At 47.0% G+C, this 22,744-nt stretch overlaps 1 pseudogene; it reads left to right on the top strand.

Moving 5' to 3' along the window:
• Positions 1 to 1,145: 1,145 nt before the first annotated feature.
• LOC144769753 (large ribosomal subunit protein uL4A pseudogene) lies at positions 1,146 to 16,876 on the top strand (annotated as a pseudogene).
• Positions 16,877 to 22,744: the final 5,868 nt, after the last annotated feature.

The following is a 22,744-nucleotide window of genomic DNA, read 5'->3' as shown; positions in this document are numbered from 1 at the left end:
GCGGAGCTGGCGGGTTGGAGTGTGGAACTTGAGGTGGCTGTTGAGGTATTCGGGGCCCGTGTTGTGGAGCGCTTTGTGTGCGTGGGTGTGGAGCCTGAAAGTGATCCTCTTGCCGACGGGAAGCCAGTGCAGGTCTCTCAGGTGGGCAGATATGTGGCTGTGGCGACGGATGTCGAGGAGGAGTCATGCGGAGGAATTCTGTATGCCCTGTTGCCTTTTCTGGAGTTTGACTGTGGTTCCTAGAAGTCGCATTTGCAGACTGGTGGAGAAAGGGGGCTTGGCCTCTGACCAGTGCTCAAGAAGTCCACTGCGTAGGACTTACAGGGGGTACCACAAAGGCTTCTTGGCCCCAAAGTCACTCAAGAGTAAAGTGGACTTCATCCCCCAACCAGTAGTGTGCCTGGAGTGATGGAGATAGGGAGGAGTCACCTCCAAGACCTCTTAGCAATCCCACTATATGGGACTTACGTTACGTTAAAATTATTTGTATAGCGCACTTTCACCAGCGGTTTCATGGCGCTCATTGACAATAGCGGTGACCCGGGCGAAGGAGTTATTGGTAAGCGGATTGGAAGAGCAGAGTTTTTAGTAGTCTGCGGAAAGTGTCATAGTGGGGGCATAGGCGAAGTGAGGGTGGCAGGGAGTTCCAAGTAGAAGGGGCCAGAACCGAGAAGCTCAAACCACCATGCTTTTTCCGTTTGAATCTGGGGACCACAAGGAGGTTGAGAGATGCTGAGCGGAGAGCTCTAGAGGGAATATGACGAGTCAAGACGGAGGAAATGAATGCGGGGGCTGTGTCCGAAAGGGCCTTGAAGGCTGAGCATGCCAGCTTGAAGGTGCAGCGTTTGGAGACAGGAAGCCAATGCAAACTACGGAGGAGGGGGGTGACATGCTGATGTTTAGGCTGGCGGAAGATCAGGCGAGCAGCCTGATTCTGCACCAGCTGCAGTCGGTGGAGGTGGCAAGCCGGAATCCCCGCATACAGCATGTTGGCATAGTCGAGCCTGGAGGTGATAAGCGCAATGATGACTTGAGTCAGGGCTTCTCTGGTGAGAAACCTGCTGATTTTGCGGATCCGCCTGAGGTGGAAAAAACAGGCTGAGGTGACAGAGTTAATTTGCGGTCTCATTGAAAGATCTTCCGAGATGATCACCCCCAGACTTTTCACTGTACTCACAGGAGTAGGTGCCGTCCCCAGAGTTGTTGGCCAGAAGGTGGAATTCCATGGGTGAGTAGGACCCCCCACCAGAACGAGCTCAGTTTTAGTGGGATTCAACTTTAATTGGCTGTGGTACATCCACTCTGCGATGGTCAGCATGATGGACTGAAAGTTGAGGCGGGAGGAAGGGAGGGAGTCAATGGGAAAAACTAATTGGAGGTCGTCCGCGTAGTTGAAAATGGTGACCGGGGATTTGCGGAGGGAAACTAAAAGGGGTTGAAGATACAAGTTAAAGAGGAGGGGGGAAAGTGCAGAGCCCTGTGGGACACCACAGGTGAGGGATGTGTTGGGTGCAGAGAACGTGGAGAGGTGAACAGATTGTGATCGCTGATTAAGGAATGATTTGAGCCAGTCAAGGGCCACTCCCTGTATGCCAGCATTGTGGACACGGTCGATCAGGATAGTGTGATCGACCGTGTCGAATGCAGCAGAGAGGTCTAATAGGACAAGGGCCTGAGAGAGGTTTTTATCAGCACCTTTCCTGAGGGTGTCCATGACTGCTACTATGACTGCCTCGGTGGAATGGAGGGGTCTGAAACCTGCTTGTTGAGGGTCCAGGAAAGAAGATTTCTCAATAAAAGAGCTCATGCAGCGGGTGACGTGGGTCTCCAAAATTTTTCCTAGGTAGGGAAGGAGGGAGATGGGTCTGTAATTGCTTAGTATTGTGGGATCCGCGTTGGTTTTTTTTAAGATAGGGAGCACGGCAGCTTGCTTGAAAGAGCAAGGGACCTCCCCTGTGGCAAGAGAATTATTTAGTAATGCTAGTGGGGGGCCAGGATATGCAAGGAAGGCTTCTCTCAGGATCTGCGGGGGGCAACAGTCATTTGGGGACCCCGAGCTGACTTTGTGAAGAAGAGAAGAAAAGTCTTGTAGGGAGATGGGAGGAAACTCCGTCAGGATACTGGTGTTCCTGGGGGGAAGAGGAGGAGGGGTGGGGGACGCGGGGGTCGGGATGTTGGTTTTTATGGTTGCTACTTTCTCAATGAAATAAGAATTTAGCGAATCGCACAAGGATTGGGTAGGTTGGACTTACTGGAGGTAACAGGAGTGGTAGTTGGTCCCCAAGGACATCATTGGGGGCCAGCTGCCCCCCTTATTACCTACAGTAAGTCCCACACAGCAGGATTGCTAAGTTCTCACAGCAGGCCACACCCCCTTTGACCACCACACTGCAACCTGTCTTCCTGACACACTTGGATGGGGTTTGAAGTATCTTGCCTCCTGATGGTTCCTGGGGGCCAACTCGCCCTCCTGTTACCTCCAGTAAGCTCTACACAGCTGGATTGCTGAGAGAGGTTGGAGGCCAGGCCAACTTTTTACACCACTCAGGACACAAGGTGACCTAATCGCCCCACCAGCAGTGCTCCAAGAGGCGTGTTTACAGAGTGCTGTAAATGGGAGTATGGCCTCGGACCACTCTCATCAATCCCACTGTGAGCTACCTGATAGGCTAGTTGGCCCCTTTAGGACCCTTTGGATCCAAGGGGCCAAAGAAAAAGCACAGACTGGACAATCATTTATTAAGAGTTATTATTGTGTGCCAGTGACTGGTGATTGCGACCCCCCCCCACCCCCGACTCCCCTGAGCATGCCTTGAACTGCTCTACTTGGCTACTCTGAGATAGTCAAGTGCAACAATGGGGTGCTTGGTTCCCATTAAGGGGAAATTGTGGCTCTATTATGTCTGGAGGTTTCACATCTTGCACAACTAATAACTCAAAGTTGTACAGTCCCAATTACAGCATATTTTGCTTTATCATTTCTTGGGTCACATCTCCCTTGAGGTGTACTTGGCACTGCTGCACAACCCTCATACTGCACTTATTGACTTTGAGGTGGTACCGTCTAGTCGATTGCAACTCTGCACTCTTCACTGGGTGTTTACCTTTGTTAGTAGCCTTAAAAACCTGCATTTCAAGGAAGTTCGACTTCATTCCGTTCAACAGTAGACCCACAATATTATTGGTAGTTTGAGAAGTTGCAACTTGAAATTAAATATATCTTTCATCCCAAACTGTTCTTTTTGGATTCATGATATTTATCCTTGCAGTCTTGTGGGTTGCATCTCCACCTCTTCTATGTGGACCTCATAATTGTATCAGTCTTGGTGATTTGGAAACCACTTACTTGAGAATGTTTGTTATCTTGTACGTAGCAGTATCATTTTAAGGAATGCAGCTCCATTACTCCTATTTGGTCCCCATAAACTCAGATTACTCTTCTTTTGATTAAACATTCTACCTTTCAGTAGGTTGCTCCACCACCACCACTCATGAGCAGCCCTCGTGCACAATTGTTGCCTCATCATATGGACTTCCCACTGAGATCATATTACAAATTAAAATCCTACCATCAACCACACACATCAGGATAGCTTCTTATTCAGTCAACTGAAGATAGTAAGTGTTAAGTATACAGAAAATGAGTCTCTCACTCATCTCTCTATTTCATTTAATGCTTAAGCGCAGCAATGGGTTTGCTGTGATACAGATATTACATCCTTCTAAAGCCCACACATTACACTAAGGAAAGGATTTAGAGGTTGGTGGACTTGTACTCATTATGGATATCCCTTCTGGCTCATTATAAGTGTCATAGCATAAACTGCATGTGTAATAATGCAAACAGGATGTCTGTCACATTTGAGATGGAGTAAGCTGTGCTCCAATCTATAAATGTGACCCTTAAATCTTACTGAAAGATGGACAGTACATATAAACACAACTACGTCTATCTTACAGCTTACAGCTTCATCTCCTGCTTAAATGCAATTGTGCTATGGCACTCTAATAACCCCTCTGAACCCCCCACCACACAACACCTAAACACATCCCACATAGCCACACTATGCACCAGCACTCTATCAGCCAGCCATGTACAACAGAGTAGCATGTTTCTTGACCACCTAAAAGCATTTCGTACTAGAACAGGGTATGAGACGCAGCACAATTTCTGCTCTACAGGACAAGATAATACATTCGATTTGCATGAAGTGAGAAAAATTACCTAATCTGAAATGTTTTCCTAACAGTTGAAAGGAGAGTTCAAATGGTATTGCTCTTAAGTTTAGCATGTTTTGCAGGACCATCAGAAAACACATCGTCTGCTAAATGTGACCATGATTTATGACATCATGGTGAAGAAAACTGTCTGGCTCAATCTAACATTCCCCAACATCATTGATAATTATTGCAGGGCAAATGTGTTTCACATTGGACTCGTATCAAAGTTACTTTATTTAAATCTGATGTGCCTTGTCTGACTTTTAAATATTTTGTAACCACTACTACCTTTTCAATAGGGTGTATTCACTTTTTTATTTCATTCACCTATTTCTGCCTCTAAATAAATTCTCTTTGACACAATCCCCTGATGGAACTTCAGCATATGTTAATGTTTGAATTTGATGTATGTTGTAAATTTTTATTACCCTCGTAGGATTCGTATAAATGAGATTTTATGTAATTCTATACTTAACAGCTTTCCAAAGAATATATCTGGTGCAAAAAGTTCTGATTAAGAATTGCTTTTAAACTGTTCTAATATATCAGGTCATACAGTTTCTAAAAATCTACAAAATGCTGCTATGTAGATTTGTCTTTCAGTGGTAAGGTAATGGTTTGAATAAAAAACTTACTTTGACATTATCTTTGGAAACCTAGATAACAATCTAATTATCCGACATTTCTTTGTGGTTTCATGTTGCCTTATGTCAAAAATATGTTTCTCTTATTTAACTGTTTGTGGACAAGACACCTTGTAAATTGTTCAAAGCCAAACTTTTGGATAACCCATCATGTTGGCAGTGTAATCAAACTGATGGTTCTTCAAAATGGGTGTTATTTGATTGTCCTGTTATTCTGAACTTCTAGACTGATGCTGGGACTATTATTAGGAAAATACTTTAGATATCTAATATTTTATCATATAATTTGATTGTCTGACAATCACATGTTTTAACGTATACAATGTCTGGTTTCATAACAGATTAGTTGACTTGTTGTTATCTTCTGATACTAAATCAATTACATGCAACTGGAAGAATGCATCTTTTTTACCAGTTCACATCTCGTGTTCTTGGATGACATTTGCTTGACAAGGTGCCACATTATCCATTTCTGGTTCATCTGGAAATACTCGTTTTTCTAATTGTTTTGGAAACAGGTAGATGACTACAGTTCAATAAATGTAGTTGTTCAAATATGGTTAATTCTATCCTTATCTAGCTTACGATTAAAATTGCAGTAGCTCTTTGCTTATTCTTTTTATTTGTAGTTTTTTTGTATATATGATTTTTTTTAAGTACATTTATATGTGACTGTATTACATATTTGGTGTTTTCTTCTGTAACTTGTACTGTTTGGCACTATTTTTTTTACTGTTTTTAAGATACTTTCAAAATGAATAAAATCTTTTGATGTAAAAAAAAATTAAAGGTACCTTGAGATTTGATTGGAAAATTTAATGTTTCTCTCTGGTTTGTGAATACCATCCAAACATGATGTGTTTAAGATAATGAAATGTCAATGAATACTGAGAAATGCAGAGGCCCAGGGATTCGGAGTAAGGGAAATTGATGTCCGGGAAAGTAGTTGTGATATAAAGTTTGCTCCTAATGACCTTGTTGGTGGTTATATGGCCTTGCTAATCTGATCTGAAGAACATCGGCAGAGATGGGCATTCATTTACCATAGGAACCTGGAGTGGACTGCAGGAAGAACTAAACATGATTCTAAGTTTATTGGAGAGGAAATTCTGGTGGCCATCCTTGGGATAATGTAATTGTTGGTTTAAAATGTGAGATGGTCCTTCTATTGAGAGATTCTGATGCCTTGCAGATGCATGGGAGGGTGCCTGCCTCTAGTTCCCACTGTCCATTGCATTGTTTGTACAAGACCCATCCTAAGAAACATGCAAGCTATTGTTGAGTTTTGCCATACAGAGCTTCAAGCAGCCTGTTGCTCTCTGTGGGTAATTGCCCTTTGTGGATTATAGTTGGTTACTTCAAGCAAAAGCGGTTCCTTACAAAGTATACAGTCTTCTGTTATCCACCATGCAAATTACACCCTATGAGCACTACCTATATTGCAGGTTCAGAACCCACAACATGGTATCTCGAAAGTTAAAAGATTATTCTCTCCAACAAGTCAATTACCCACTACAAATGTCAACTGTTTAATGCCAGCAAAAGAGATCTGCAAAATTCAGAGCCAAGAAAAATGATTCGCTAAGGTCCAGGGGCAAAATAAGAGTTCTTCAAAGTTCAGAGCCCAGAAGAAGGGCTCTCCAAAGTTCAGAACCCAGCAGAAAGGTTCTCCAAATTTCAGAGACCGGAAGAAAAACTCTCCAAACTTGAGAGCACATAAGAAGGGATCTTCGAAGTTCAGAGGCCACAGGAAGCTATCTCCAAAGTCCACAGACCAAAAAAGGGCTCTCCAAAGTTGAGAACCCTGAAAAAGGGGTCTTCGATGTGCAGAGTCCAAATAAAATGGCTCTCCAAAGTTCCAACCTCTGCAGCCAATACATATAGGCAACTGTTAGAGCCTTAAGGGGATGGGGGATTTATTCAAGGTTCAGAGACTGTTGCTCTTTATCATAAATAGGCTAGATCCTATTACTTGCTACCAATGTCAAGATGTTTGTATGCACAAGTTGTAGGGTTTACTCCAAGGCTTACGGCAATTGCACTGAAGTATTGCTTCTTTAGAGCCTACTAATCCCTGAGTAGGTCCTTGAATTATGCCTATTGCACTTCGCAGTTAACAGCCTATCGCGGTTCTTCAAGCTCATCTGGACAGTATTTCTCACTGACAGAGCCAATAATGCTGATCTCACATCTCTTTATTTGCTGTTACTTAGCGTCCACACCTTGGCCTGAGAGCAGAGCCTCTCCTTTATACTCTTGGTCACTTACAGGCTCTTGCTTTTTGACACGAATCACAATTTAGAAACTGCTAATCGTCTCAGTAAATAATTAGAGTTGGTTGCTGGCTCCCAAAGACTAAACTTCTCCTTAGCTGGCTGAGAGGTTCGAGGATGAGATAGTGCTGTACAGCTGGATAAAGTTGAATCACTTGGCAAGCTCTGTGGTTTTGATGAGTGAACATGCCCCACTCCACAGTGAAGGTTGGCAATAGTCCCAGTCGACATGCTCCTTTATCATTAATAATGGAGCAGTGAGTAGAAAGGCAAAATTTTAAAAGCAGCTTGTGAGTCTACTAGACATGTTCTGTTATGATAAGTTGTGTTGTGCATTATGTGCACATCTGTAGTGTCATTGGCTTTAATAGACCATAGAGAGGATGCATGGTTGCCAGATTGTTGTGCACTATTTGGTGTACAGGGTTGTGGGTGATTGCCCACAACGTGTCATAGACCACATTGCTGCATACTCTGTCACTGCAGTTCCTGCTTGTACTCCTACTTGAAAATAGATTTTTTTTTTCAAATGTTGGGGACAACCAAACAGCCTATCGCTTTTCCTTCTGTGGCTGCCATCGAGGCAGCAGCTTGTAGCTGGCGCGCCGAGGGTACCGGGGTAGAAAATGGCCTTGATATCCGTGTAGTCTGAAAAGGGGTGGGGGGCATCGGAAAAATGTCACCTTGCCTGCAGTGTTCAAGGCTCCTATTCGCCCAGATATCGTGAACTTTGTTCACACTAGGGGGGCGCTAGGTGGCGCCAAACCAAGATGGCCGCACCGTAGTGAGGCTCTCGCCAGATCGAGCCTTTGAACTATCCTTTTGACCATCCTGACCGGGAAAAACTACCCTGACACCTCGCCATTGTGCCTGCAACACTTCACTGATCACAGCGGTGCCAAAAACATCAAAATCGCCCAGCCGTAGGCGGAGATATCCATCAGCTTGCCTGGAGCCGGACTGAGGCGCCGGTCCGAGACCTGCCAATCCGAGGGTCAGCCTGCTGGGAAACTCCGTGGCTTTGCGGCCTCATTGGAACTGTGACACCAACTATCGACGGAAAATATCGGCACCGCCAATATACCTGTGCCAGTGTCTTTGCTGTGTGCGGACCTTAATGTATTGAAGGTGAGCCCTGCTTAACGGAGACGGGGGTAAATAAAAGGGGAAAAAAAAACAGAGAAAAAAGAGCGCGAATTTCAAATCCGCGGGCGGGGACTGCCGGCAAGCTCATCGGACCCGACAACTGCAACGTATAATGACCGGTGCTCCACTGCACACTTAATTATCGGCTGGGACGTTGCATGCGGAGCCCGGGTCATAGTTATCGCCAAGCGCTACGTAGCATTCTACACAGCAGCGAACAGCGACCGAACACGCCCGCTCCCCAACCGCGGCCTCCCCGCTGCCTACAAACTGCCGGAAGCGACCTGCGACTGTCCCCGAGGCCTGGTAGCCCAGAAATAGTGCTTGTGAGGCCAGGGACGCAGAAAGTGCCACAACATTAACTAACACTCCGCACTGCCACATACGACGACAGGGCCCGTCCGTTCTCCGGCAGCGACCTTCCCGCCGCCTATTACCCGCCGGCAGCTGCCTGTGGATTGGAGCCGCTCTGGCCCATCGTTCTCACCAGCACCTGATTTAATTGACTGGGGGACGCGACGGACTGCTAACGGATCACCCGCTTGCCGTAGGGAGGTTGCCTACCTGACACGACGTGCAGTCCTTTCTCCCCTCAACCTCGTGAACTAGCGTGCTTCCTCCTCAGGAGTGCCTTCAGAGCCCCATCAGATCACTGCGCTGCTGCCTGAACGCGAGGTGCCGGGAGGAACCCAGGGACTGATATTAATCTACACTCGAACCACCTGAAATCACATAGGGGCATACTAGCTACAGGTCGAGCAACTGCCGGCGGCTCCATCAGTCTGCAGCATAACACCACCCTCATTTGTATTGGCTCCCTCCACTTGTGGCACTACTTCCCCTTGTACTCACCTGCTGCTACATGGATCGGGAGGAACCTCACTGCGCCATTACCTTGAGCTCATAGTCAACAGTGACGCTACACGGAGTAATCTGTCCCGCAGCCATCTCCTGCTCAAACTGAGGCTAGTGGGGACGAACAGTTAGACCCAATGTCCCCATTTGTGTATCGTGGGACGAAGAACTAAATTGCGCCAAAGAAGACACTACTGATCGGAGCGGTACCCCGAGCGCCACTCACTGGAGGACCACTGTCCGCAGTCCCACTCTGCCCCGTCTACTCCCGGGCAGCTGGACGAGGAGCCACTTCACTGCACCCTGGCTGCTGCTGCCACATCGGCTTTGCGTACGCCAAGACGCGACATGGGCCGAAATGATGCCAAACAATCTAAAATACCGTTTGAAACTAAGAAAAACTCCAGAGGTGTACAGGATCCGGAGGGTAGCCCTACCGCCCGAGGACCCCCTAACGAAGACTGGAAAACCTTGCTGATAAGCATGCAACAGAGCTTGACAAACATCGATTCCAAGATTGACACGATAAACACTCGCATGGACAGTCTGGTCACTAAGCTGGACCAACACGACACCAGAATCAAGGACGCGGAGGATAGGATCTCTGAATTGGAAGATGGCGCCACTACTAATAGCAGACAAGTGACCCAAATGGACAGGCTCTTAAAAATCATTGCGGAAAAGAACGAGGATTTAGAAGCGAGGTCCCGACGCAACAACATTCGCGTTCTGGGCCTTGCGGAGTCCACCAACACAGGGAAAATGGAGGTGTTTATCGAAAATTTGATCATCGAACTTTTTGGTAAAGAATCATTCTCCTCGCACCTAATAGTAGAGCGTGCCCACAGATCCTTAGCCGCACGCCCACCACCAGGTGCCCAGCCGCGTCGCATCATTGCGAGATTCCTAAATTACAGGGACCGAGACGCGGTGCTGAGACGAGCAAGAGAGGTCGGCACCGTGGGATACTGCAATACTACACTCTCCTTTTTCCCTGACTTCACCCCGGCGGTACAAGAAGCCAGGAGGAAATTCTCAGGAGTGAAAAAGAAGCTTCAAGATCAATAGATGACGTACGCCATGCTATATCCGGCGAAATTAAAGGTTTCCTACCAAGGCAAGCAACACTTCTTCCAAAATCCTTAAACAACAAAAAAAAGACAAAACCAGAGAAGCTGCTGAAAGTCATCGCTCCAGATCCCCATCGCCTATGAACCAGCAAGAATAGAACACAATCACAACAGCTACTACACCTAAGATGAGAGTTGACGAGCAAGACTCCAACAGTCTGGTGAGGTACAATGTAGCACTGTTGCTTAACCTGGTCTATATACTTTTTGGGCTCGATCGCCCACCTCCGTCCCACGTAGAGAGACCGGGTACATGCCTGGCTCCAAGTGGGTGCAAGTAGGGAGGTGGATGGCAGGTTGGGTGCCCCTAGAACTCACCCCCGATGGGCGAGCCCCAATACCCCCCTTCTGCTCGTAGAATGGAGGGATTTGTGACATTACTTCTGTTTTTAAGTTGGGGAGAGGGTGGGATAGTTGGGGATGGGTGGGTTCCGAATGCCCGGCGGGTTGGGGCTGCCGGAGTGGGAGGGGAAGTGTTCCAACACGATGCTTGCATGAAAGGACTGCTTATCATCAGTGGAGAAGTGTGGCTCACTGGTTAGAGGAGGCAGACCTGGAAGCAGAGGTCAGCCCGGGACCAGGGTTCAATTCCCGGCTCGGCGGGGTCTTGAGTCCTAAAATGTCCATGGACTCGACAATTCTCGCTCCGGTGCCTACTCGATTCACGGGGTCACACTCTGCGACTCTGGGCAATAGCTTGCTTAATCTCCACAACGGCCCCTTGCGGCGGGATGCCTGGCTTTCACCTTGCGGATACCCTGCCGGGGTTATTTCACAGGGGAATCCCAGGACGGGTTCCCTAAGCAAGCGCTTAGAAACCGCTTGGTGATTTGCGCTATATAAATTCCTGTACATTTACATTTACATTTATTATTCATTCCAGTTGGGCATGCCAAGAGGGTAGTTGGGGATCACGTTACATATTTGATGCCAAAAGCTATAAAAACATGGATGTTGTAGACCTTTGTTATACATATTTTCTGATGGTTATATGGGGGACGTAGCTGAACCGCAGTCTGCCTTGCAGTTCCAGGTGGCCTCCTGGAATATACGTGGGTTAAATAACCCTAGGAAGAAGAGACAGATTTTGGGGTATCTGGACAGACATGGGATATCCATTGCTATGTTGCAGGAGACACATCTGAATCCAGGCGGATCACCCTCATTCGCTTCCAAGTGGGCAACGTGCAAGGCGTTCTCATCTTACTCTAACTACGCTAGAGGGGTGGCAATTCTTGTGAGACGAGGGACACATTTCACTCCGGCTGGAACTGAGATAGACTCCGAGGGGCGTTATTGTATGATCTGGGGGAAATTGCACGCACATACAATATTGTTTGCATGTTACTATGGCCCTAACACAGATGACCCGACTGTCCTCCTCACACTGTGGGGGAAAATACAGGCCCTGGGGATAGCTCACGTGATACTAGGGGGAGATTTTAACACGGCTCTAATACCCAAACTGGACAGATCATGCCCGCAAGCCTCTCACTACACAAATACTCAACGCTCACTATTGGGAATAGTGAATGAACACCACTTGGTAGATGCATGGCGACACCTACACCACACTGCCAAGCAAGGCACCCATCACTCAGCATTCCACTCCACATGGGCCCGCCTAGACTATATATTCGTGTCAGCAGGACTGTCCCCATGGTTAACCAAGGCAAGTCATCTGGCGCGTACGTTTTCTGATCACTCACCGGTCCTTCTTTCCCTACAGATTCCCCTCAATATGGCCCCTTTCCTGAACTGGCGCCTGAACCCCGCACATCTTACTGATACTGCCTTTGCTGCTGAACTAGAACAAGAGATCACAGAGTTTTTTGAACGGAATGTTAATTCAGTTTCTAGTCTCACTACGGTTTGGGAGGCCTTCAAAGTGACGATGAGAGGGAGTTGTATAGCCAAGGGAGGGGGAGTTCTCAAAGCATTGCGAGCGGACATACGCAAGCTAGAAATCGAGCTCAGACAGCTAGAACGAGAGATAGCTCGAGGAGACAGGGACCGCGCGGCTCAGGCTCAGCTTAGGGAAAAACTAAACGAATACTCTGAATTGGCAGATAAAGAATGCAAATTTCTGGGTAGGTCCTTCACGGCTCGAGTATATGGAGAGGGAGACAGGCCGGGTAAAGCGCTTGCTACTGCAGTCAGAGCCCCTAGGTACCAAAATTACGTCCCTACTTTACTAGACAAACACGGCACACCACAACGAGATCTCAAGAAACAGCTCCAAGTGCTAACTGAACACTACACCTCGCTTTACACCTCACATAGAACTGACAAACTCAACTTGCAGGAATACCTGGATGACACCGCAATTGCCTGGCTGGGACCGTCCCAGCAAAAATTCCTTCATCATGAGCTTGAACTTGATGAGATCAAGGACGCAATCATGTCGATGAAGTCTGGGAAGGCGCCGGGATCGGATGGCCTACCGATTGACTTTTATAAAACCTTTATACATGTGCTAGCACCCATACTGAAACAAGTCTTTTACGCCGCGTTAGAGGAAGGCTCACTCCCGCTCACAATGCGAGAAGCACTAATAACGTCATTGCTGAAGCCGGGTAAGCCACCAGAACATTGCGACTCATTCCGGCCTCTCTCATTGTTAAATACAGACAGTAAGATTTTAGCAAAAGTTCTCGCTACGCATCTCAACCTCCTTATGGAGAGGCTCGTTCTTCCAGACCAGGCAGGGTTCGTCCCGAACCACGCCACATCCCATAACCTGCGTACTTTACAAGCAGTGCTGCAAGATATTAATCCCAATTGTGAAGCAGCTGCTGTGTTCCTGGACGCCACAAAGGCATTCGACTCCCTGGAGAGGGATTACCTTCTTACACTCCTCGAAAGGATGGGTGTCCCCTTTAACTTTTTAGACTGGATTTGGCTACTATATTGTAAACCCCAGGCTACGGTGTTGCTCAACGGAGCCCGCTCTGCCCCATTTGAGATTCAAAGGGGCACCCGGCAGGGCTGCCCGTTGTCCCCAATACTTTTCGCTATCGCCATCGAACCCCTAGCCGCTAAACTCCGACAACACCACAAACATCGCTCCCTCATTTACCCGGAACGGCAACTTCTGATCGCATTATATGCAGATGACATGACCCTCTATGTGGACAGACCACAAGAAAATCTAAATCCCTTGCTACGGGAGATAACCAAGTTCGGGACAATAGCGGGGATACAGATAAACTGGGCAAAATCAGCTATGTTCCCCTTGACTGACAAGACCGAGGAGTTTCCTTTAGACTACCCCCTAGTGTGGGAATCTGAAGAAATAAAATATTTAGGAATCAGAATCACCAGAAACCGGGAGGCCCTTATCAGAGCAAACTATGGAACGGCACTAGACAAACTAACAGACAACGTAACCAAGTGGATACACCTTCCACTTTCCATGGCAGGCCGCATTTCCCTTGTAAAAATGGTGGTTCTCCCCAAACTGTTATATCTTTTCACTAATATACCCTATGGCCCCGGCTCATGCTTCTTTCGCGCCCTCGACTCTCAGACGTCGCGCCTTATCTGGGGAGGCAAACAGGCCAGACTCAGTTTGAAGACCCTAATGCTACCCTACCACCAAGGAGGGTTTGAAGTCCCAGACTTCCGAAAATACTATGACTGTGCCCAAGGACATTTTGCCTCATACTGGTTCCATCCCCCTCCATTCATGGCCCACCTGGCGGTTGAAGATGGATACATGATACCGGAAAAACCCTTGAGGTATCTTTACACTACAGTCCGTATGACAGACAGAGATCCGACTACAGTAGACTGTACTGTCAGGGCTTAGAAACGTATTGCAGAGCATATGGAAGTGCAATTCTTTTACTCACCTTTGATGGTATTGGCAAACGATCCCAGAGTGAGCGTCGCCCGTGAAGAAATAGTACGTAAATTCCTTGCCAAACTCGCCATTTACACCTGGGGAGATCTTTACCTCCAAGGCACTTTCCGCACGGCAGCGCAGCTTTTTGGAGACAGTTCCCCCACAATGATGGATACTTTCCTTTATGTTCGTCTCCGGCAAAGCATTAAATCCGTCACACCCACCTTCCCGGATGAGCCGGAACTTATGGCACCTCTGCATTCCCTGCTCCAGGCAGATGCCCCGAGTCATGTGGTCTCTATGTTGTACAAACATGTTCAAGTAGCTCCATCTCCACCCCCCCTCAGAGCTAGCCAAGATTGGGACGCTGACCTGAACGATCCTATGACGGACGAGCAATGGGAGATGAGCTGTTCTCACACACACGCCGTAACAGGCAACGCTCGCCTTAGATTAGTACACTATAAATTCCTGCACCGGCTCTACTTCACACCTGCTAAATTGCACCGCCTGGGTCTCAGAGACAACGATCGCTGTCTCAGATGTGGCAGACCGGGCGCAGACTTCATACACCTAGCATGGAAATGCCGAGCAGTTGCCTCGTACTGGATAGAAGTGTTTGAGGCTATATCGGTAATGGTCGGAATACCCATGGACCCTTGTCCTAAAATTGCCTTACTCGAATTCACTAACTCGGCAATAAAAACACACTGCAAATTGTATGCACTAAGCCTCCTGTTGGCTAAGCGACTAGTGGCGTGTAGATGGGGAAGGGGACGGGCGCCTAAATTTAAGGACTGGCTTAGTAATATGTCTACTTGGCAGGAACAACTCCACAATTACGCTGATCTTTTACCACATAAGTCACGCCCCAAGGACCTATGGGGCCCCCTCACTACATATCTGCTTCAGTCACAAAATAACGATGAGTCCGACGAGGAAGATAGCGGAGGGATGAGTGGCAGTAACCGCACCACCGCCCCTCACCCAGGTCCCACTCCCCTGCACAACGAAGAGATATAACTCCCGCACACACCCTCTAACTTTCCTCCCCCTTCTGGTAACTACATACCCTAGGACCTGCAGGAACGGACACACGACACACTGCCTGTGACGCCCCTAAACACCAGCCGCCAACTGCACGGGGGGAACGAATTGCGAGGCTGCTAGCACCCCCCTTCGGTTTTGTTTCATTACGGCTTGTCTCAATCCGGGAAACACTCACTGCAACACACCCATGGCATGGCACAGCATCAGACTCTTTGACTGGTACGAAAAGTTATACCTTCCCTAAAATTGAGTTATGTTTAAAGGATGTGTAACTGCACTACCGGGACTGCCCAGCACTACACACTGGTACAGGACAACAAAATTGCACTCCACACGGCAAGCTCCATCACGCCACATACTCAGCATGGTGGCCTCCTTCGGGGAAGGAACAGTGTATAATATGTTATAAAGTTGATTGAAATGTTAAAAGTAACCTCAATGCTTTGTTGCTCATAAACTGCATTGGGATCATGTTGGTACGATAAAGCTTCCTCTATGGCCCACGTCTAGATACATCGCGGCCGGCCCGAATGGGTTGTAGGCGGCATGCTGTGTTAGCTATATACCCCCGCCGGAAACGCATATACATCTTCATAAGGAATGTTATAGCTGCCGGACTACTGACGTGGGTTGTAGGCATTAAGCAGTGTACCATGTGTTAATGACCAATAAAGGTTTTCAAAAAAAAACTTTGTTCACACTAACTTACGGAAGAACAACAGACAATCCTATGCTGTCTGTGAATTAGCAGGGCATCAAACTAGTGCTAAATCATGGGGTACAGGCCATGCTGTTGCTCGTATACCTTGTTTTCGTGACAGTGGTATGCACAGGTCTGGCCAGGGTGCCTTTGGTAACATGTGTTGTGGAGGTCGCATGTTTGCCCCTACCAAAACATGGAGACGTTGGCATCGTAGAGTGAATATAACCCAAACACGTTATGCAATCTGCTCAGCGTTGGCTGCTTCAGGTCTTCCTGCCCTGGTAATGTCATAGGACCACAGAATGAAGGAGATCCCAGATGTTCCTTTGGTGGTTGAAGACTAAGGAGTCTGTACTGCTTCTCAAGAAGTTGGAACCCTGGAATGACATCAAGAAGGTTTATGCGTCCCAATGTATACGTGCTGGGGAGGGAAAGTTGAGAAACCGCTGTCGCATTCAGCATAGAGGCCCCTGTATCATTTACAACAAGGACAATGGCATTATCAAGGCTTTCAGAAATATTCCAGGCATTACTTTGCTTAACATTAACAAGCTGAATCTTCTCAGACTAGCTCCTGGTGGGCACGTTGGGCATTTCTGCATTTGGACAGAGAGTGTCTTCCGCAAGCTGGATGAATTGTGTGGCACCTGGCGTAAACCTGCAACACTTAGGTCCAGCTACAACCTACCAATGCACAAGATGAAAAGTTCAGATCTTAGCAGGATCCTGAAAGGCCAAGAGATCCAAAAGGCTTTGCATGCACCGAACAAAAAGATCAAACGCAGAGTTCTTAAGAAGAATCCTCTTAAGAATTAGAGAATGATGGTGAAAGTGAACCCGTATGCAAAGACTGTACACCGCAATGCAATCATGCATCATCTCCCCAAATCAACACCAGACAAAACTGAGAAGCCTGAAGATGTCAAAGTACCCAAGAAAGACAAAAACCGAAAGAAGCCAAAAAGCCCACGGACCCCAGGAAAGTCAAGGGAAAATCCCCCAAATGAGCCTGAGATAGTGTTCCCAAACAATGGTTCAAACTGGTTGTAAAACAGGTCTATGCCATAATAAAGTGTTTAAAAAAAGAACTTCAGTTCTTTAGAGAAGCAAAAAAAAAAAAAAAAAACAAGCAGTCTACCAGAGACAAATGGGTGGCAAACCATTAGGGGCCTAATTATGACTTTGGTTGTACAGGGACCCCTAAACTTACAATGGAGCAGCGGTGGCAATCTGGCCACCGCTGCACTGGTGGTCCGACCACTCGAATACGGTGGCTCGATGGTCAAAGGGCACAATATGTTTGGTGGTGCCCTGCGGCACCGCCAAGCATTTTACGACTTTCCTCACCGCCAGGGGTCTCATGAAGGCTCTTACTCCATTAAACTGATGGCCGTGAGGAAAGAAAGGGGGCCCTACAGTGCCTCCCTTGGCCCTGTGAACAGGGGTGCATGCATGGGGGGGCATGTACTGTGCCCTTGAGTTTGCATGCACCCCAGTTCCAGCACCGCATGGACGGCAGAGTCCATGCTGTGAAGGAACTGCCTTTGGTGCTCCCATTGCTGTACCCATTTCAGAGGCACTGCCATATTTTCACCAAAGAAACGTCCGCCAGACACAAGAAAACTCATAATCTGGCAAGCAGTGCTGACGTGGCTTTGGCAGTGTGGGAGCAGGGAGTGGTGTACCGCCCGCTCTTGCACCGCCAAAACTCATAATCAGCCCCTAGTTAGGATAGGGCCTGTGTCAGGTATGCCTGATGCGGTGCATGATGGTCTGTTGTGTGTTGAGGACTGTGTCGCACATATGCTATCCATGCAGCTACTGCGAGGACATGTACCAGTATAAAAAGTTTACAGATTTGCAATGCCTTGGTACGGGACGCTGGTCAACTACTGAAAGTTTTTGCTTGCTGGCACAGAATGCACAACTTTTGAAACAACTTGTAATTGCTTGGGTCCTAATGATGAGGCAGTTTCCTGTTAATTGTCCTGTTCAGCGTGGGGACTGCAGTCCATTGGGGGATGCAGCTATTGAGAAATGCTTGTGGGCAGCCTATATCTACACCGGTGAAAGTGGGATCTGAGAAGGTGAAACATTTTTTGGAAAAGTCCTCCTTTGCTGCTAAAACTCTGCTTGGCTTCTGTGTTGCACGTTCTGCTTTGTTTTACTATCTGTGCATTTTCTGAGGCATTTTTCGCAGCATCGCATGTCTTCATTTTTCTCCTCCTCCAGCACCAGTGAAACTCTTGTCACCCCGGCCAGCCGCCCACCTTCCACCCTGCGGCTCTGCAGTAGCTCTTTGATTTTCTGTTGTATGTTTTTGCAGCATTTGACCTTTCTGAAGAGTTTGCGTCTCCTCTCCACAGACCTTCCTCGTGGCCTTCTCTCCTGCATGGTGAGTACCAGCCCCGGCTAATAACATGAGACTGGCGTACACTTGCTTCTTTTGAATAAACACAAAGCTTGCATGAGGCAAGACCCTCAAAAAGCATACAGGCTCCTTCCAGATTTTCAAATACTAGTTAAAACAAGCATTGTCAAAGCACAGAGCTCTGGCATTATAGATGAATGACTGTGTGTCTGTTGTGGTATGCATGGGCAGGTCACTAAATGCCGGGGTTATGTGAGTGGGTGAATGTAGGTGATTGTGCATAAATGAATGGTTGTGTGAATGGAACAGTATTGGATGATTGGGTGATTGAATGGGTGAGTGAAAGACCTTCGCCCTTCCAAACATTCACTCACCAACACATTCCTTTAAACTTGTGCTCATGTTTGCAGTCGACAACTAACACACACAAAAAACACCTATTAATGAAGTAGCGCTATCTTTTTTTTAATGAAGCGAGAGCTCTTCACTTTGCCAATGCTTCTTAAGTGCTAGCCACTATTCTGATGCCTGCCATGCTTTTCCCCGCCTCTCTCTTACCTCACCAGCAGAGCTCTTCACTTTGCCAATGCTTGTTAAATGCTATCCGCTAATCTAATGTGTTCTTCGCTCATCCTTACCTCTCTTTTAACTCATTAGCCAGAGCTCTTCGCCTTGCCAATGCTTGTTAAATGCTAGCTACTCATCTAATGCGTTCCCCGCTCTTCCCTGCCTCTATCTTAACTCACTAGGCAGAGCTTTTCCCTTTGCCAATGCTAGTTAAGTGCTAGCTGCTCACCTATCGCATGACCCGCTCTTCCTTACCTCTCTCTTACCTCACTAGCTAAAGCTCTTCCCTTTGCAAATGCTTGTTAAATGCTAGCCGCTCATTTAATGCGTGCCAAGCTCTTCCCTACCTCTCTCTTAGCTCACTGCTGCCTCTACGCTTCCTGTGCCCCGTTTCCGCCCGCTGTCTGCAGATGCCACCGTGTTTCCCTGGGATACCCCCTCACCACGAGTCAAGGAACTGCCGCCCTTTCACCGTCGCCATGAATCAACATCCAACTAAGGCTGTAAGCATCAGCCTGTTCGCATCTGATATCAGAAAGCATTGCACCCGTGTGGTTTTAACAGCTATACTCTCCAAGCACCACTTTCATCCCTAAAAACTGTAAACAATATTTGTTGACATGAAGGTGGCTTGCAAAGAAAAGGATTTTCTTTGCTAGTGCTTCTGTCGGCCAACGGCCGTCGCGCGCACTACCTTCGTAGTGCTACAGACGTCCGTTGGCCGACGCGGCCCTGCCCACTCTGCTAAACCGCTGCACCGCAGCAGAATTGCAGCCGAGGTTAAGCGGTTAATAGTTACAAAAATAGTTACACCGTTAAAAACACAGAGTTGTGTGGGACTGCCCAGATACAGAAATTCTGGAGCCGTATTTCTGTGCCCCCATGCACCAGGGGCGCTGGAAGTCGGGGTACATTCAGAAGTTATGCGGCATTTTGAGGTCACACAGACTGTGAAGTTTCTGTTGGTTTAACGTGTGACCGTGAAAGTGGGTCGTCTCACCGTGCGACTAGATGGGGGTGCAGCTCAACACTGCTGGAGAGTGATTGTCAGTGGCGGCCAGCATGGGTCACAGGTGGCGAGGCGCACGCATGGGGGAGGGCGCATGACCGTTTCTGGCAGCCCGAAAGGGCCAGACAAACAGTCATTGCGCACTCAGAATGGTTCTGACACTCCTCCCCTGCTCTGCATCCACAACTGCACCCTCCCGCAAAGCTGCACAGCAGTAGGACACAATTACATAATTAATAACATAACGTTATTTTCATTTTATTATTTCCTTTCTTTTAATGCTGCAGAGTAGTGAGGCGAGGCTCCTTCGCCTTAGCAGAGGAGCTGCCACTAGTGATTGTGCATCCATTGTGTGTCAGTGTAGGCAGCTGAAGTGCCTGTATGGTGCTGGAAAGTGACTGTGAGGCCGGACCTGTAACCCACAGCAAATCTTGGCATAGGGTGCATAGAGAGCAAGGGCATTGAGCGAACCTGACCACTACAATATATATCACTAATTTGTCAGAATTTGTCTGATATATATAGCCTGACATTTGACCTCTGTCAGTGTCTTTGAAAGCATAGTGGATGTGACATGAAAAAAACTAAACGTAAAGGCATCCTTATTGCTCCTTCACCTTCTGAACCCCAGCATGGTTCAGAAGGTGGTTATACTGCAGCACTCCCATAACCCTTCCTCCAGCGCCTATGCTGCCAGCCCCAACAGCCCCACACTGCAGGAATCCAGGACTTAGAGTGCCTGGTGGAGTCACCAGCATCAGAGCCTGAAGTCTACCAGCGATGCTCAGAGTGGCAGAAAGGCCAGGGCGGTCCATTTTGGCTGTCTTGTCAGCAGCATGTAATAAAAAAGTATATGTATAAAATATATACATACATATAAACGGAGGTGGACTTTGGGTCTGCCCTTTTCATCTGTTGCTATAAAATTGTTATTCACATTTTGCCCACCAGAGAATGCAGCACCGTGTGCTGTGAGTGACTACATTTTGTCTAACCTCATGTGCATATCCCCCCAAAGAAGTCACTTCAGTGACAGGGCTTATGGGCCATACATTGTATTGCCGGTTCTTTTTTTATTTCAATTCTGATTAAAAAAAATGTTTTTAACACATCCTTGTATGTTTAAACGATATCTTCACGTTACAATAATTGAAAACCAATAGTACCCTTGTCCTTCATAAATAAGCATCTGGATTATTTTTGATGTAAATTAAAACTGAAAGGCGTTTACATACTTGTACTAAATTACACCCACCTGCTAAGAAAGCACCAACACTGTAAAATCGTATGTGAGGGTTAACTTTCTCTAACTTCAAAATATTTTCTACAACCATAAGATTACTATGTTTAGGCGGCAGCATGCTTTCATCATACTTTTTTTTGGTATATGTGTGATAAGAAATGTAAAAACATGTAATCATCAGACCAGCTTGCCAAGGCATGAGCTATTGGCTTTACCAAATAATATTCAAAACGTTGCTTTGGAACACTGGTCTTAGTGAATCGTAGTATTGCTGCTTCTTAGGAACACCAAACAAACTATGGGCCTGATGTTTGACCCTATTTTGCATGCCCAAATGGGTTTGGGACCCGTTTGCGTATGTAAAATGAAATGAAATGAAATGAAATGAAATGAAAAATTATATTTATATAGCGCATACATACCCATAAAATGTGAAAGGGCTATATACAATTCCGAAATAGCGAGTTGCAATTTATTTGCGACTTGCTATTTAGGAATTGCGAGTCGCTATTAGAAATGGGCGTTTTCTTCCTAATAGCGAATGCAACCCCATGTATGAAGGTTTTCCGACCCCAATTGAGGTTGCAGAACACTTGCAAATGACCACCCTCTTTAAGAGGGTGGTAAGGCAAGCGCAAAAGGGAAGGGGTCCCCAGGGAACCCCTTCCCTTTTGCAAATGCAGGGGAAAGTATTTTTCAAGGGCAGTGAGTGATCCCATGGACCACTGCCTGCCCATTACAAATGAAACTAAAACGTTCTTTGGAACACTAGTCTTGGTGAATCGTAGTATTGCTGCTTCTTAGGAACACCAAACAAACTATGGGCCAGATGTTTGACCCTATTTTGCATGCCCAAATGGGTTTGGGACCCGTTTGCACATTCAAAATGTGAAAGGGCTATATACAATTCCGAAATAGCGAGTTGCAATTTATTTGCGACTTGCTATTCAGGAATTGTGAGTCGCTATTAGAAATGGGCGTTTTCTTCCTAATAGCGAATGCAACCCCATGTATGAATGTTTCCGACCCCCTTTGCGGTTGTAGAACACTTGCAAATGACCACCCTCTTTAAGAGGGTGGTAATGCAAGCGCAAAAGGGAAGGGGTCCCCAGGGAACCCCTTCCCTTTTGCAAATGCAGGGGAAAGTATTTTTCAAGGGCAGTGAGTTGTGGTAAATAAATAAATAATACCCTATTTTTGACTAGGCATATATCATAACAGATAGCTCAATAAATAAGAGTCAAGATTCGAGGTAGTAGGAGTTTCTGCAGGTTTATTACAGCATAAGGACAGGATCAGGACAACCTGCATAGGAACAGAATGGCAGGGCTAGAGTGGCCCGGCAGCTGCCGGGGCTGGGTCTGGGATGAGCGCGCTAACTTTTCATAACAAAACACGAGCATATATACATAGCGCAAACACATAGCATTACATTGCAGTAGGCGTAGCAGTGGGTGGAGCAGAAGGCGTGACGCGTAGCAGTCGCGAAAGATAACAGTAAAAGTAGGTGTAAATGGGCGTATACATAGACATGTGGTGCAAACGAAACAGAATATGTCATGAATGGGGCGGAAACATTGGAGGGGGCTACCTAAAGAGCCGGGACCTCTAACCTGATGGTGCGCGCAAACTGGCAATGACGTGTTACGAGGAGAAGCTGGGGGCTATGAACTTCTGTGCTAGGA

This window comes from Lissotriton helveticus, chromosome 7, assembly GCF_964261635.1.
Source record: "Lissotriton helveticus chromosome 7, aLisHel1.1, whole genome shotgun sequence".
Taxonomy (NCBI): domain Eukaryota; kingdom Metazoa; phylum Chordata; class Amphibia; order Caudata; family Salamandridae; genus Lissotriton; species Lissotriton helveticus.
The sequence above is the reverse complement of the archived record's forward strand: the minus strand, read 5'-3'. Positions and strand labels throughout refer to the sequence as shown.